Genomic DNA, 17,848 nt, shown 5'->3' with positions numbered 1-17,848 from the left:
TAGATAACAAATAAGCAAATCCCGAGATTTTTATCATTATCATAGACTATAGTTGTGTTTAAACCTACCTCTAAATAGTAGCAAGAGGACCTAAATGGATCTATCACATACTATAGTAATGAGTTAACAACCATTAATTTGTAGTCTTATGTTTTATGCTTTATGTTTTTACGTCTTATGCTTTATGTTATGATTTAGTAGTTGTTTCCTTATTGGGCATTAGGCTCATTCCTTTTAATTTAGATTGTGCAGGTAAATGAACATGGAAGGCGGGATAGATTCTAGGTGGCTTTGTCATGTGTATTGGGAGATGACTGAAGGAATGGACCAATGGAATCGATCGAGGATGATGTTTATGTTTCGAGTCTTTTTGTTTATGTATTATGATTTTCGCATTTAGTATTTGAACATTTAATGAAATGTTTTATTTATGATTTTATGTAATAACAATGGGATCCCGTATTTTGGATTTTCTATAATAAAGTTCTATTATTTTATGTATGTTTTCGAAAATAATAGTTATGCCTTAGTAGTTTTAAATGGTCTGAGGTCCTTTTAGTTAGTCGGGTCATTATAGTTGGTATCAGAGCCACGGTTCATATGCATGAAGTTCTCCTTGATACACACGCAAAAGCTCTGAATCTAACCGCCAACGTAAGTGTTTATGTTATGAATATTATGTTTATATCTAATGTTCTAGTCATTATGTTTTCAGTCAAAATGAATAGATCCATGAATTATCAAGATATCCGAGCCATTAAGGCATTGAAAAGGATTAGAAAGCCAAGGGATGCATTAGGAGTGCTAGAAAGAATTACTCAAAGATTGGTCAAATTTTAAAAGGAGATAGTTTACCTTCAAATCACTAGGCAAATTATGATGAGAGCCATGGAACAATATGTCCTAGTAATTAGGATTTTTAAAGATTTTCCTTCTGTGGTTTCAAAATTGGAAGAATTATGGAAAACTATAGATAATGAAGATGACTTACCAGTAGCTATGAGATATTATTTTCTTATACTTAGGTTCACCTATAGGTTTGAGATTCAATTTACCAATGAACAAAAGAATAATATCCTAATGAATATTCCCCGTGGTAATTTTGAGGCTTACGATATTGATGATTATGAGGAAATAATTGATGATATGCTAGATGAAGGGTCAGATGTAGAAGATCCTGATTTTTAGAAATTTTACCCTAGCTATTATTAGTATACTTTATTTATTTATTTTGAATTATTATTGTAATAAGTGAAAATCTTTATCCAAATGAATAAAGTTGTTATTTTTTTTAATGGCATGTTTGAGTTTGATTTTTGGTTTTTGAAATCATAATTAACTTAGAATAAATTCAATAAATAATGACTGAGTTTAGTGAGGATGGATACAAATCAATGGATCGGGTTCTTTATTGAGAGTTTAGGGGGCCATAGTAGTGGGAACGATTTTACTGATCCCAACCCTCCCTCAATATGGTTAACTTTGGAATAGCGACAAGTTTCGAGCCTGTGAATTAAGTCATATAGGGTGGTTAGAAACAGACTTAGAAAATAATAAAGATGGCTTAATAGTCTAAGTATAGAAATACACACTAATTTATAAAGATGACTTATAAAAAAATTTCATAAGAAAACATAACTGAAAGGTGTGAGTTATGTTTGCTTAGACTAAGTTTTGCCTTAGAAACTATTAGGGTAAGTTCTAACGTGTTTTTCTTGACTGTTAGAACTTTTTTGAAGATGTCACTATGAAGGTCTGCACGCACGAACGACAATGCCCCCAGCACCACCAATGAGACTCACGAAGCCCTTCCAGTCCAAAGAAAGGGAAAACGTACTGCCACTGCTAATAGAAATGCACCACCTCCAGTTGACAACAACGCTCAAATTATCTGGTTACGGCAACAAGTAGAAGAACTACTGCAGCAACAATGACAACAACCTCATCTATAGCCTCAGCCCCAACCTCAGCCAGCGGCTTAAGCACCCCAGCAAGAGCGGAATGTTGGATTTCCATATAGGGGATGGTTGATGGCAAACTGTGCACCCTATCCAGCTTAGTACACAGAGGCAGTCTTCGAGTGTTTCCATAAGCATCACGCTTCAAATTTTGAAGGGACAACCGACCCCTTTGAGGCTAAAGAGTGGCTGAGGAATGTAGAGCCGATTATAGCACACATGAACCTCAGTAACGTAGATCACATATCATTTGTTTCTTCTCTACTGAAAAAGGATGCTAGAATCTGGTGGGATTTGGTACAGCAGACTCATGATGTCACCATCATGACTCGGGCCAAATTTGTGGAGTTGTTTCACAAAAACTTGGTAGTCATTGCTACGAGGGTGGAAGAGTTTGTCAGTCTAAAACAGGGAAATTTGACGGTAGTCGAGTACGCTCAACAATTTGATCGTCTAGCCAAGTTTTCACCAGAGTTAGTCCCACATGACTACTTGAGGGTGACCAAGTTCACCAGGGGACTCAGACCCAAGATTGAGTTAGGAGTCAAGCTTGCAAACCCTAGAAATAATTTTATGCCGATGTCCTAGAAAGGACTATAGAGGTGGAAAGGCTCCAAGAAAATGTTAGTAAGGAGGAGGCAAGCAAGTCTGAACCCAAGCAGCAGAATCAGACTTAGAATGGTTGAAACCATAACAACAACCAGCATAACAATAATGGGAAGAAAAGAAAGCATTATGATAATAAGCAGACCGACACTAACAAAAGAGCACGGACTAACAACAGGGCTGACTTATGTGGAATACCCTCAGTGCTCCAAGTGCCAGAAAATACATCATGGGGAGTGTCGTGAAAACACTAAGGGTTGTTACAATTGTGGCTAGGAAGGTCATCGGAAAAGGGATTGTCCGCAGCTCAAAACAGAAGAAAAGAAGGACAACAAGATGGTTCCAGCCAGAGTCTTCGCCTTGACCCAAGGGAAGCCGAAGTTAGTAACAAGGTGGTCACAGGTCAACTTCCTATCCTTGATAATATATGTTTAGTATTGTTTAATTCGGGAGCAACACACTCGTATATCTTGTTAGGAATGACAGAGAAATTAGACAAACCTTGTGAAAGATTTAGAGCTAGGTTTGTTATGTAACTGTCTTCGAGCAAAGTTGTTCTATCATCATGAATAGTACGAGGAGTACCGATCAAAGTCGAGGGCACGGAGCTAGAAGGAGACTTGATAGAGCTAGAGATCAAGGATTTTGACGTAATACCGGGCCTGGACTGGCTAGCAAGACATGACACAACCATCGACTGCAGATGCAAGCAAGTGACGTTCGAAACTCCTAAGGGTCAGAAACTATGTTTTAGGGGAAATGTTTCAGGATTACAGACACCGCTTATCTCAGAGGATGATAGAGAAAGGATGTCACGCATTCTTAGCAAGCGTCATGGATGTGGCACAGGAAACACCATTAAAGGTTGGAGACGTTCACATTATAAATGAATTTCCAGAGATATTTCCTGATGACTTACCAGGGTTATCTCTTACTCGGGAAATTGACTTCACAATCGAACTAGTACTGGGAACCGAGCCTATCTCAAAGGCACCATACCAGATGGCACCTACCAAACTCAAGGAGTTGAAAATGCAGTTACAAGAGTTCTTGGACTTGGGATTCATCAGACCGAGCCATTCGCCATGGGGGGCACTGGTTCTATTTGTGAAGAAGAAGGATGGAAGCATGCGGATGTGTATTGATTACTACGAGCTGAACAAGGTGACAATTATGAACAAGTACCCGCTACCCCGGATCGATGACTTATTTGATCAACTCTGAGGAGCGACTATATTTTCAAAGATTGATCTACGGTCCAGTTATCACCAACTCAAGGTAAGGGAAGATGATATACCAAAGACAACTTTTAGGACTCGATACGGACACTACGAGTTCCTAGTTGTCTTTTGGTCTTACCAACACTCCAGCCGCATTTATGGACTTAATGAATCGGGTCTTCAAGGATTACTTAGACAAATTCATCGTGGTATTCATTGGCAATATATTAGTGTACTCCAAGGACAAAATCGAACACGAGGAACATTTAAGACTGACCATGCTGCGACTAAATGAGCATCACTTTATGCCAAGTTCAAGAAATGCGAATTTTGGCTATCACAAGTAGAGTTCCTCAGCCACATGGTACCAAGGATGGAGTCACAGTAGACCCAGCTAAGGTAGAGGCTATGAAAGATTGGCCAAGACCTAAGAATGCGTCAGAAGTTAGAAGTGTTCTCAGGCTAGCAAGCTATTATCGGAGATTTTTAGTAGGATTTTCTAAGATAGCCACTCTGCTTACTAACTTGGCCCGGAAATAGCAGAAGTTCAACTAGACGAATAAATGTCAAGTAAGCTTCTAGTTGCTCAAAGATAAATTGTGTTCAGCACCAGTACTTTGCGTACCGACACACAATGACAAGTTTGTAGTATACTGTGATGCATCTAAGCAAGGTTTAGGTTGTGTGCTGATGAAAAATGACAAGGTGATAGCCTACACCTCAAAGCAGCTGAAGGAATACGAGAAACGCTATCCAACACATGATATGGAGTTGTGGGAGGTGTTCTTCGCACTAAAAATCTGGCACCACTATCTTTATGGAGAACGGTGTGAGATTTATACGGACCACAAGAGCTTAAAATATTTCTTCACGCAAAAAGAGCTTAACATGAGGCAATGCAGGTGGTTGGAACTAGTAAAGGACTGTGATCGTAAAATCCTATACCACCCAGGAAAGGAAAATGTAGTTGTAGATGCGTTAAGCCAGAAGAGTTACGAAAATCTGGTAGCATTATCTAGAATTGAAAAGTCGCTTCAGCAAGAGCTGATTAATTCCGGGATAGAAATAGTTATGGGTCAACTGGCTAACTTGTCCATCCAGTCAAGTTTACTAGATGATATACGGATCGGGCAAGGGCATGATAACACACTATTATCGCATATGGTTGTAGTCAAAGAAGGAAAGACTACAGATTTCTCTATACCAGAATAGGGGTTCTTGAAATATAAGGGCCGAGTATGCGTGGCGAATGACCATGGAATTAAGATGAAGATTTTAGAAGAGGCACACACTACCCCATACTCTGTTCACCCGGGATCGACCAAGATGACTCGTGACCTTAAGGCACTATATTGGTGGCCGGGAATGAAAAAAGACGTAGCAGAATATGTGTCCAAATGCCTAATATGCCAGCAAGTAAAGGCAGAACATCAGCGACCAAGTAGGCTTATTACAACCGCTTAGTATTCTAGAATAGAAGTGGGAAGACATAGCCATGGACTTCATGACAGGATTACCACGAACAAATAAGCAACACGGCTTGGGTTGGGTTGTGTTGTGGTAGATAGACTCACCAAGTCAGCTCACTTTCTGCCTGTCAAGACTACGTATATTGCGGACCAGTACGCATACATTTATGTTCGATAAATTGTACGACTGCATGGAATCCCTAAGACTATAGTATCTGATAGAGATTCGGTGTTCACATCGAGATTTTTGGGAAACTTGCAACAAGCCATGGGTACCAAGCTAAGTCTCAGTAGGACATTTCATCCTCAGACCGACGGACAGTCTGAGCGTACCATACATATTTTAGAAGATATGTTGTGCGCTTGTGTACTAGACTTCTGAGGATCGTGGAGTAAGTATTTTCCACTTATAGAGTTCTCCTACAATAATAGCTACCAGGAAACTATCAGTATGGCACCCTATGAGCTACTTTATGGAAGGAAATGTCAGTCGTTGTTGCATTGGGACGAGGTAGGAGAAAGATAACTTCTTTGACCTGAGGCTATTAGAGAGGCTCAAGATGCAGTGGAGTTGATTAGAAAGTGTATGCTCACTGCTCAAAGTCAAAAAAAGAGTTATGTGAATGCCAAGCAACGAGATGTAGAATTCAAAGTCGGAGATCATGTCTTCTTAAGAATATCTCCTATGAAAGGAGTGAAGCGGTTTGGGAAGAAAGGCAAACTTAGTCCCTGGTTTATAGGTCCTTTTGAGATATTGGAAAAGGTGGGACCAGTAGCATATATATTAGCCCTACTGCCAGCTCTAGTAGATAGCCACAATGTGTTTCACATCTCGATGCTGCGTAGATATGTGTCAGACCCATCCCATGTTCTCAAGTATGATACGTTAGCACTTCAGAAAGACCTAAGTTATGAGGAACATCCAGTTAGCATCCTAGAGAAGGGGATGATGGAATTACAATATAAGAGTATTCCGATAGTCAAGGTCTTATGGAGTAATAGTACATAATGGGAGGCAAAGTGGGAATTGGAGGAAGACATCCGAGCATGGTATCCGGTATTGTTTGGTAAGTAAATTTCGGGGATGAAATTCTTTTAAGTAGGGGAGAATTGTAGCATCTTGTGATTTTACTTAGTTAGATAGTAGTAGCTTGTGCTGTAGTATTTTAGTTTTTGTAGTTATTGGTTCAATCCGGGAATTATTTGGAAACTCATAGAGATAGTTATGGATTTTGTAAGTTTAACCTATAGTTTAGAAATATTAATTTTGTCATAAGGTTTGATGAATATAGATGGTCCTAAAAATATTATTTATTATACCTAAGGATTTTAAATGAATAAATTAATCAAGGATAAACCTAGGAAGTCTAGAACCTTCCCTCAGATGTTAGGATCTTGTATTACTCAGCCAAGGTGGTTTTTAAAAAATTCAAGTGTGCTGAAAGTGTGCAAAAATGTGTTTGATATATCAGCGTAAGCCGATATATCGCAGCTATAGGGGCCAATATATTGCCTATGATTGATACAAAAAATACGTCGACTTCGCACGAACGAAACAACGGAGGCTTGGGAATATGGGGGCAGGCGATATATCGCCTATAGGGGGTGATATATCGACTCCCTCAGCCAATTTTTAAAATCCGTGGAATCCGAGCTAGAAACAGCCCTCAACAGCTTGGACTTACTCTTGAACAATTTTGACCGAGTTCTGGGCATCTGTTGAGAAGAAAATTCAATTTTTATTCATTTTAAAGGGAGTTAGTTTCACTCCTTGAAATCTATAAATATGACTCTTCACTCAGCCATTTGCATCATCTTTCAAACACTTTTCAAAGCCTCCAAGTTGCTATTTTCATTATAGAGAGAACACTAGGTTTTTGGGGTTGAAAGCTTTCAAATTTAAGCTTTTCTAAACACTTGGGAAGTAAGCTAGAGTGTTATTTCAGTATTGAGGTGTAGATCGAAGTTCTAAGCTATCTATGGTATTTTTATCCTCGGATTTAGTTCATTATAGTTCCTCTTATTCTTTTCTTTTACTTTAAATCCTAACTTGTTATAATTCATTTTGGTTAGGTGTTGATTTTCTTGAAACTTAAGATTTTTGGTAAGTTCTTATCTTGAAGGTTTAGATATTCTTTTCCTCTTCTTTTCTTTAGGAAACTTATGGTTTTTACTGTTTGGTTTGAGGAGTTTCCAATCCCGCACTTGTCTCTAATACCCCAATTTTTGGTAAGGAAAATAAGTTAGATTTTATGTGCTATGTTTATATGCTATGTGCTTTACGTACGTACGTATGTATGTATGTATGTATGTATGTATGTATGTATGTATGTATGTATGTATGTTGTTTTTATGTTTGTAGTCGCTTGGAAAATATGGTTGCTTAGATAGCAAATCCCAAGATTTTTATCATTATCGTAGACTATAGTTGTGTTTAAACCTACCTCTAAATAGTAGCAAGAGGACCTAGATGGTTTCTATCACATACTACGGTAATGGGTTGATGGCCATTAATTTGTAGTCTTATGTTTTATGCTATATGTTTTTATGTCTTATGTTTTATTTTATGATTTAGTAGTTTTTTCCTTAATGAGCATTAGGCTCATTCATTTTTATTTAGATTGTGCAGGTAAATGAACATGGAAAGGGGGATGGATTCTAGGTGGCTTTGGTAGGTGTATTGGGAGAGGACTGAAGGAATGGATCGAGGATGGCGTTTATGTTTCGATGCCTTGTAGTTTTAAATGGTCCGATGTCCTTTTAGTTAGTCGGGCCATTACAGCACCTTAAGGTGCCCAACACCACATGAGGTGACACCCTATGATTGGTTAGCGATACCCTATATGTAACGCCCTAATTTCTCATAAATTATCGAGAACACAACGTTGGATCATAATCATAAACATTGCTCTTTTATTGAATGAAAACTTAAAAATAAATATATGGATCCATGCTTTTACAAAAATAAAATAACTGTCTTTAACATATTAAATTGAGCAACATTTAAATAAAACTTTAAAAGAAAACATTCTTTAATAAATAGGCCCGCTTGATCTTCCTCGACTATATGGTCCCCACGAGTACATCACGAAGCTCCTAGGTCCCACTCGCCACCGGCGTTTCTATCTTTAATTGCTTGTAATAATAACATCATAAAGGGTGAGCTTCTAAGCCCAGTAAGGAAAATACAAACAAGAGTTAGTCATATAATCATTTAATCAACATATCATAAATTTCACAAGAGTCATAACAAAACTTATTTATACTAATCATGCAACATCATAAAACCCTAGGTCATATCATAGCCTAAGCCATAATTATAAATCATAATCTAAGTCATAATCATAAATCACAAGTCATAGGTCATGAGTCATAATCATAACTATAGGTCATAGATCATAATAACAAGTCATATATAATAAAAAGATAAGTGCTTATACAGGGGTGGAAATTAAGCCCCGGACATAAGTCTGTCATACATCGGACAACAGCTTAGGTCCGTCATAAAATTTTGGCAACCGAGCCTACTGGACATACGTCTGTCATACATCATTGGACACCTTAGGTCCAGACACACTTACCCCTTTATTGTACCTGAAATGTTAGGTCATACAAATTATAAACTAGATCATAAACTAAACTACCTAATTTTCCTTACCAAAAACCAGAATATTGGAGACTAGAGTGGGATTGGAAACTCCTAAAATCAAACGTAAAGAAACCATAAGTCCTCTAGAGAAAAGAAGATGAATAGAAGATCTAAACCATTGGAATAAAGACTTACCAAAAACCTTAAGTTTCAAACAAATTGAACACCTAACCAAAAGTCATTATAACGAGTTAGGATTTGAAGAAAATGAAAAGAATAAGAGGAACTATGATGAACTAAACCTGAGGATAAAGAATACCTTGGATAGATTAGAACTTCGATCTACACCTCATTACCGAAAACTCACTCTATCTTACTTCTCAAGTGTTTATAAAAGCTTAAATTGGAAAGTTTTTAACCCCAAAACCCTAGTGTTTCTCTCTATAATGAACTTAGCAGCTTGGAGGCTCTGAACTGTGCTTAAAAGATGATGAAAAATGGTTGAGTGAATGGTTCTATTTATAGAGTTCAAGGAGTGAAACTAACTCCTTTTAAAATGAATAAATAAATAATTAAAAATACATTTTTTGCTCAACAGATGCCCAGAACTCGGTCAAAAATGTTCAGGAACAAGTCAAAGTTGTTGAGAGCTGTTTCTAGTTTCAGATTCCACGAAAATTCAAAAATGGTTACTAGAGCCGATATATCGCCTCCTATAGGCGATATACCGCTTGCACCATAATCCCAAGGGTCCGTGGTTTCGTTCGTGCGAAGTCAACGTGTTTTTCATATCAATTATAGGTGATATATCGGCCCCTATAGCTGCGATATATCAGCATACACTGATATTGCAAACACGTTTTTGCACACTTTCAGCACACTTGAATTTGTTTAAATCACTTTGACTGAGTAAAACGTGATCCTAACAGCTGAGGAATGGTTCTAGACTTCCTAGACTTATCCATGATTATTTTTATTCATCAAAAACCTTAAATCAAACCTTATGATAAAATTACTCTATCTAAACCTTAATTACTCTATCTAAACCTTAGGTTATAATAAATAATATTCTTAGGACTATTTCATTAATCAAACCTTATGATAAAATTAATATTTTCAATCTATAGGCTAAACTTATAACATCCATAACTTGCTCTACGAGTTTCCAACTAAATCCCGGCTTGAACCAATAACCACGAAAACTAAAATACTAAGCTAAGTAAAATTCTGAGACGCTACACTATAATACTTGTTAAATTCAAATGTGTGGGACCTGATATTGGATTGCACCAATAGAGGTATGCCACATCCTTTTGGTGTTGGGCACTAGTTGTGCCCCTTAACAATTCTCTTCAATTATTCAAATAAATGGAACTAATCTCTATTTCCAAATCAATTATTATCCCCGCAGATAACACATAAATAACCATTGTCCCAAATTTCCCTAATACATTATATTAAACCAAAGCGCTCTTGATAAATTATTTTTACTAAACATCCTAATGGAAAGCACCTTAGACTTAATCTAGCAAAATCATTAATTTTAATGTACATGAGTTAATCTAAGCAACAAACCAAACAAGAATGTGATTCATTTAAAATTGGTTATGTTTTTCATCCTAATTAACGAAGAGTTTGACCATAGTATTGAATCATGAATTACCACAAATAGAATCCTGGACTATTAGGTGAATATCAATTCTAAGATGACATTAGATTCATATTAAGCCCTATCTAGTGGCCACATAAATAAGATAAAAATAAGAATCATAATATTAAGCATAGAAAAACATACAATTTGATATAGATGGAAATAGGAAATCATAATCATCAATAAATAAAAGAAATGTTATTTAGGGCTTTGAAATTACCGTTTAACTAAATAAAATATTAGCTAGACATAATTAAAGATAAGCACAAGAATTTCATAGGAAATGGAGAAAGAGATGTAGAATAATAGAATTAAAACACAAAAACTCCATTGAATTCTCTCTATAATTCACTCAAAATATTATTAATTTTTCTCTATGAAAAAATGTCTCCTAATAGAGTTCACGCTACTATTAATAATACTCTCTAGATTTTTTCACTTGTGAATTAATTAAGCTCCAAAATATACTTTTGAATTTTCAAATCTGGATCTTTAGAATTAATTAAATTGTAGGTCAAATATCACCTAGTAAATGTTCAATTTTGATTTTGCTCATTAGACACGATTTTGTAGGGATTTAAATAAGCTTTCAACGCCACCAAAATTTTGCTCATTATACCGAAAGTGCTTCAGATTCAAAATATATAAGATATTCTCTAAAAAATTCAATTTGAATTAACCTTAACCTTCTCCAATCAATTTAAATAAACATCTATTATTTTTCTGCACTTGATTAAAAATAATATTTCAAATAAATATTTTGAAATATTTATCTAATATCCATATAACATATAAAGTGCAGACCATAAAACCTTGTTGTGAACTAGGCTCCTCTTCTTCTTTCGACAATTTATTTTATTTCTCTACAAAAATATCACATTTTCCTATAAAACAAAATAAATAAAATTAAAATTAAATATTTTTAATTTGAAAAATATATCAAATAAATCTATGAAAATATTAATTAAAACTCAATCTATTTTTAATGATAATAAATGAGTATTTTAACTTTGAAAAATTTATTGTAGCTTAAAAATCATAACACACTAAAAAGAAAATTAAAACAATTAAAAACACTCAAAACTAACAATATCTAACTCAAGAAAATTACAAATATATAGTCCAAAATTGTACTTTCACCTTAGCAGTGTGATCTAGTTTTTGACTTTGGATACTCTGTTTTAAAGAAGAAAAAATATCATTTTAAACTTTCAGTTTTAAACAATTACAAACATGATTCTTTGTTTTGTAAATTGGTATTAAAAAAAAACATTATTTTTAGCTCAAATTTGGTCAATAGTAAGTTCAACAATAGCATGAATTTTCATTATTGGTCTCTTGTGGTGGACTAAATTCGTGGGACGAGAAAAATAAAAAGTGAGAAAGAAGATTCCAAACTATTGAGCAGGAAGTATTTTTTTTTTACCAATTTACAAAAAAAAGGGTCATGTTTGTAATTATTTAAAATTGAGGGCCAAACAAGTATTAGAAAACGAAGAGACCCAAAATTGCATAAACCTAACTTTTAATATTAAAATAGAAATAAAAATAATCACAGTTAATAAAAAAAATTAAAAATAATGAAAACATTATATAAGAACTACAAATTCTATAAAAATTTTGATTGATAAAATATATAAATATATTTTAGGCTTAAAATATAAAAAAATGGAATTAAAAATTATTAACACAAGTAAAAAGTATAAAATAAAGAAAAATTGTATAAGAATTAAAAGATATATAAATTTTAAATTAACCAAAAAATAAAATATATGAATAATATATATAATTTAAACCATTATAGTTCTATGAGATCATGTGTAAAAAAAATGTCAAACTCATAGCATGGTCATAACACACAGAAAATAATACAAGTTCGAATTATTCAATGTTTTTCTTTATTTTTATAATTTTTTTATCTATTTTAATAATTTAATTATACTTTTTAATATTTTAATTTCAAAATAAAATTTATTTTTAATTCTATTTTTAAAATTAAAAGTTTACAAAATATATTAAAAATAAAAAAGTTGGGGGCCAATTTGTCAATACATAAAAAAGTGAGGGATATATTATATTTAATCTTATTTTTTGTTATTTATTTTTTTAACAAAAAATTTAACAATGTTATTCTAATGAACGTGTTGTTGGATTAATTTGATAAAAATTCATTGACCAATTTTGTAGCACACCAATTTTTATTTATTTTTTATTTTCATTATTTGATTATGTGATTTGTTATTTATTTTATTTGTTTAAGTGTTAAGTGGTAATTTTTTATTGATTTAAATTTTTTTATTTACTTACGTTGTGCTTGTTTGTACATGTGTTTTGATTTTGTGTGTGTAAGTCCATGGTAAGTAGAGAAGAGCATGCATTGTAACGCCCTGGATAGCCAAGACCGCTACACTGTGTACATATAAAGGTGTAAGACTTGCTAATCAAGTCATTAATTTAAAAACGTGTCACTAAACCTGTACGAGCTAGGGTTAAAAAGGTTTTGGTCTTAAAAGTTTCATTTTATATAATTAAACTGTTATATACACGGGATCCCAAAAGAAACAGAGTTAAAAGTAGGTTTACAGACTTCCAAAAGTACATAAACAGTTATTAGCCATACTAAGGCAAAATAGACAATCTTTGGGTCTCGCGTCCCTGCCTAAACCTCAATTGTGGCGGCTGAGCAGCTGGCCATGTACATTCTGCTCGCAGAGCTCTCCTAATCAAGGCTGATCAAGTTTGCCCTTGCCTTTACCTGCACCACGTAGCACCCGTGAGCCAAGGCCTTGCAAGAAGACATGTGCAACACAAACAGTAATAACAGACAGCAAATTCGCTAAGCATGAACTCTCGTCAAGTAATCCACATAATATCATTCAGCATATATTCAGAATCATGGATGTAATCAAACACTTATAACATTCATACCACATAATAATCAGGGCCGAAAACTTAGGCTGCACCCTCTGTTTACCCCACTGACTCTGGCCCGCTTAAACCGAGCTCAATCCATATTAAGCTGTCCTTGGCTACCAGTGGCCAAGCCGCGCCCTATGCGCTAGTGTAACCCTTGGCACTCTTAGGCCGTTGGTTCACTAATTAGCTTGCATGGCATAATACCATATTTTCAAGCATACATAATAGGGAACCCTTAGTCCCATCACAGATATTCAACCAGGTGTAGTTTTCTTACCTTTGATTTTTGCAGTTATTGTTTACAAGCAACACTCCTCAAGCACGATCCGTTCCCGAGCCTAAGCGTTTATCACCTAGTCACAACCAAAGTATTAGGTTTCATTAATATCCAAATATAGGTTTTCGGGTACAAAACTAACTTCTGGGAAATCGAATCCCACCAAGCACGGTGATGAAATCGATCCCGAGCATTCTATACCGCATTCCCATGCCTAAAATCCCCAAATGTTCAAGTGTGCACCTAAGGGCTGCGGCCCTTGAAGCTTAGCCGCAGCCCTACCCTCAAAACAGAGCCAAGGGCTTGCCTGGAAGGAGACACGCACCGCGACCTTTGCCTTGGGCGCCACGGCGCTCACCTTTGGCCGAGCCCTCCTGACTCTTCTTCATCCTAGGGCCGCAACGCTCAAGAACAGAGCTGCGACCCTTCCCTTCGTGCCCAGAAAACCCACCATTTCCAACATCTAAACCTCACCTTAAGCCATCCCAAAGCTCCCCAATTCAAAACCAATTAATCCCAACACCTTTAGAATGACTTAAACAACATAATTCAACAGAAATACAACCCAAAAACCTACTAAAATCCCATTTCCAATTTCTGAAACTCAAGAACCTCAAACACTCAAACCAACCATTCAAACTCAGATTAAAACCTCTAAATAAAAAATTGAGACTTACCTCTTCTGCTGAACCACTTCACCAAGCCAAATCCAAGCTAATTCCCAAGCTTTCCTGCTTAATTCTGCCCTTAAACATCAGAACCATATTTACCTCAAAACCCAGAATTTCTAACCACAGAAAAGGAAATTCAGTGCTTACCTTAGTCCTGATTAAGCCCTTGATTGATTCTTGAGCGAAGCCTCTAAATCACTCCTGAATTCCTCTGAGTTCCCAGCTCAAATTCCAGCAATTCCCTTAAGATTTCAGTGTTTCTTTTCCTTGTGTTCCTTGGGAGAGAATAGAGAGGAAAGGCTGATAATAAAAGTTGATTTATATTTCTGTCTACTGTTTTCTAAAGCTTCAGTCTAATCTTATCCCATTAAATCAATCCCGAGGCTCGGGGTGCCGGAAACGTCCCCGAGGGCAAAACGGTAAAACCCCCCAATATTCCCACCTAGACTTCCTAACCTCAAATATATCTCCATATATTTATTTTCATAACCCGATAGTCTAAATAGCTACTCGATACCTAAAATACCCCTGACTTATCCAAAGTCAATTGTTAAGCCTTGTTGTGACTTTTCCCTGCTAACTAGCCCTAGGATCGCCTCGAGTTGTGCTCTGTAGACCTACCCACATAATAATGTGGTTCTCATAATGCCATATATACATATCACCTTAATACCAATATAATCATACAAGCATTATTAATCATATAATTATGCATTTAATTCAATAAAATCATTCAAATCACACTTAACCCAATAATGCCCTCCCGTCACACTAATCAAGGCCCTTTAGCCTCATTAACGAATTTGGGGTCGTTACATGCATGGTTGTGTGTGTGCAAGTGGAAATGCCATGAACTTAGACTAAATTGAGGTAAGGTGAATATTTTCCCTAAATTATGAAATTCTAGCTACAAGAGAAGATTCTAGAGTGTGTTCTTCTTCACATTAAGAAAAATGAAACAAAAGGATGAGAAGAGAGAGAGAGGGAATGGGCATGTGCGGTAAGAAGAGCAAGGGTGGTGCTGTTTCCATTTTGAGAGAATTGTACATAAGTGAGGAATCAAAGAGAATAGGAAAGTCGACCATTTGATTTATGAGAAAAAATTAGAGAATTAATATGCAAAATAAAGAGAAAATAGGAAACGGGAAGTTTCCTTTTCTTTCCCTATCACTAGGTCTCGGCCACTAAGGCCTTTTATATAGAAAGATGAAGAGCTTGAGGGCTCTAGTTGGCTGCCGAAACCTAGGGAGAGAGAGCACGTGAGAAAGAAAGAAAGAAAGAAGGAAGGAAGAAGAAAGGAGAAGGGGATTTCGAATTCTAGGGTAAGTGTTCTAGCTTTGGTGTTCTTGAATCATCTAAGTCTATGTTATCCTCTTCTTAATTCTAAGAGTTTTTCTTTTATGTCTGGTATTTGTTGAACCTAGGTATCAAAGGCTTGACCATTGTTAGTGTGTTCTTGAACACTACTATAAGGAGGTAATGGAGATTATAGTGCTTTTGCCATTTTTGATGTTGTTTTGTTTTGATTATTGTTTTTGATAATTTTCATGAGAGAATATGTTTAGATTATGATGTTTGTGTTATTGTGTTTTTGTTTTTCTTGAGAGATTCAAATCCATTATTTGTTTTTTTTTGGAAATCATAATAATGGTAGATTATGTAAATTCATTTTTATTCATTCTATGATTTTATGCATGATGTTATGTTAAAATCCTATTATTGTGTTGTTATTAGTGTTTTTGGATTTTGATGATTTGATTATAATAAAGCAAGCTTGACATTAGAAATATGCTAGGTTTAATTTTGGTTTTGGGAAAAATCAATGGATAGTAATATGCTATAGGTTTCGGCCAAAAGGAGATGTGGTGTTCTATAGTTGTGTCATTTTTTTATCATTCAATTGTATTTTCGGTTTGATAAAAATGCATGATAAATTTTGGTAAAAGGACATATAGTGTTTCGGCCTAGGGTATTCTAAAAGGGCTATGCGATGTGTTTTGTTTCTTTATTCATATTTTAATCATTGAGTAATGATATGTTGATAATTGTGGTATTTTCATGTTAGTATGGTAAGAGTATTTCAGCCATGAGTGTTTATTGTGGTTAGGGTTGTTTGATGATTTTTATTGTTAGTTTTGAATGTTTAAATGTGATATTGAGGTGTTCAAAGTGTAGAAAAATGTTAGGACAAATTATTAAATTGTTAAAAGATTAATAAGCATTGTATAGGCACTAATATGATTTTATGTGTTTGCTGATTTTTATTTGAATAAAATATTGTTTGGCAAGTATGATTGAAAGAAAGTAATTTTATGCTATGATTTCATGATATATGTTAAAATGAAAAGCACTACAACAAAATAGATGTTTTATGACTTTAATTGGGAGACATTGGAAGTCTACAATGTCTCCCACTTAGTGAGACGTTGTTGCTAGGGTCATTGTAGGTATATATCCCACGTCTCCCGTTGGGAGACGTGCCTCACTTCCCACGTCTCCCAATGGGAGAGGTGGAAAGTCAAACGTTGACTTTCCACCTCTCCCATTGGGAGACGTGGGAAGTCACTCACCTCTCCCAATGGGAGACGTGGGAAGTCCCTAGGAGACATCCCACGTCTCCCATTGGGAGAGGTGAGTGACTTCCCACGTCTCCCAATGGGAGAGGTGGAAAGTCAACGTTTGACTTTCCACCTCTCCCATTGGGAGACGTGGGAAGTCTCCCACCTCTCCCATTGGGAGACATTGAAAGTCTCTCACCTCTCCTAATGGGAGACATTGAAAGTCTCCCACATTTAAAAAAAATAAATTAAATAAATTTATAATTAATATTATTAATTTAAATTGAATAATTAATATTAATTAATTTAATATTATTAAATTAATTTAATAATTAATTAAATTTAAATAATATTAATTTAAATTTAAATTATTTTAATCTAAATTTAAATTAATTTAATAATCAATTAAATTGGAAGAAAAAAATATATTTGTTAGATATATACAAGAAATACAATATTTGTTAGAAATATTCAAAATGAACAAATATTGCATTGTGTATGAAGAAAGAGTTAAAAAATTAAAAAAAAAAACCTATCAACGAGGTCGGTAACTTTGGATTATCGGCAACATATATGTCGCCCATTCTTGTCGCAACTCATCAATTTGTGCCTCTGTATATGATGTGCTTGTTAGCTGCAAGAAATATAAAGTAAAATATATTAATTAATTATTTGATTACATTTATAGTTTCAAAAATAATTTGTAAATTTTAATTAATAATACCGTTCTCAAGTAATGCCCAGGACTCGCATGCTCAATCAAATCCTTCAACATCCTCATTAAGTAGTATCCACATGCCACATTGTCCGGTTGGTGTGGACACTAATTATTTAAAAATATGAGTAATTTATTATTAAATTGAAACTTTTTAAAAAATGCATACATATTATTCTACTTAATTATTATAAATGTTCAAAAATTTCTGCTAAAGT

This window comes from Humulus lupulus, chromosome 5 (genome assembly GCF_963169125.1).
Source record: "Humulus lupulus chromosome 5, drHumLupu1.1, whole genome shotgun sequence".
In the NCBI taxonomy this organism is placed as follows: Eukaryota; Viridiplantae; Streptophyta; class Magnoliopsida; order Rosales; family Cannabaceae; genus Humulus; species Humulus lupulus.
Note: the sequence above shows the minus strand (reverse complement) of the source record.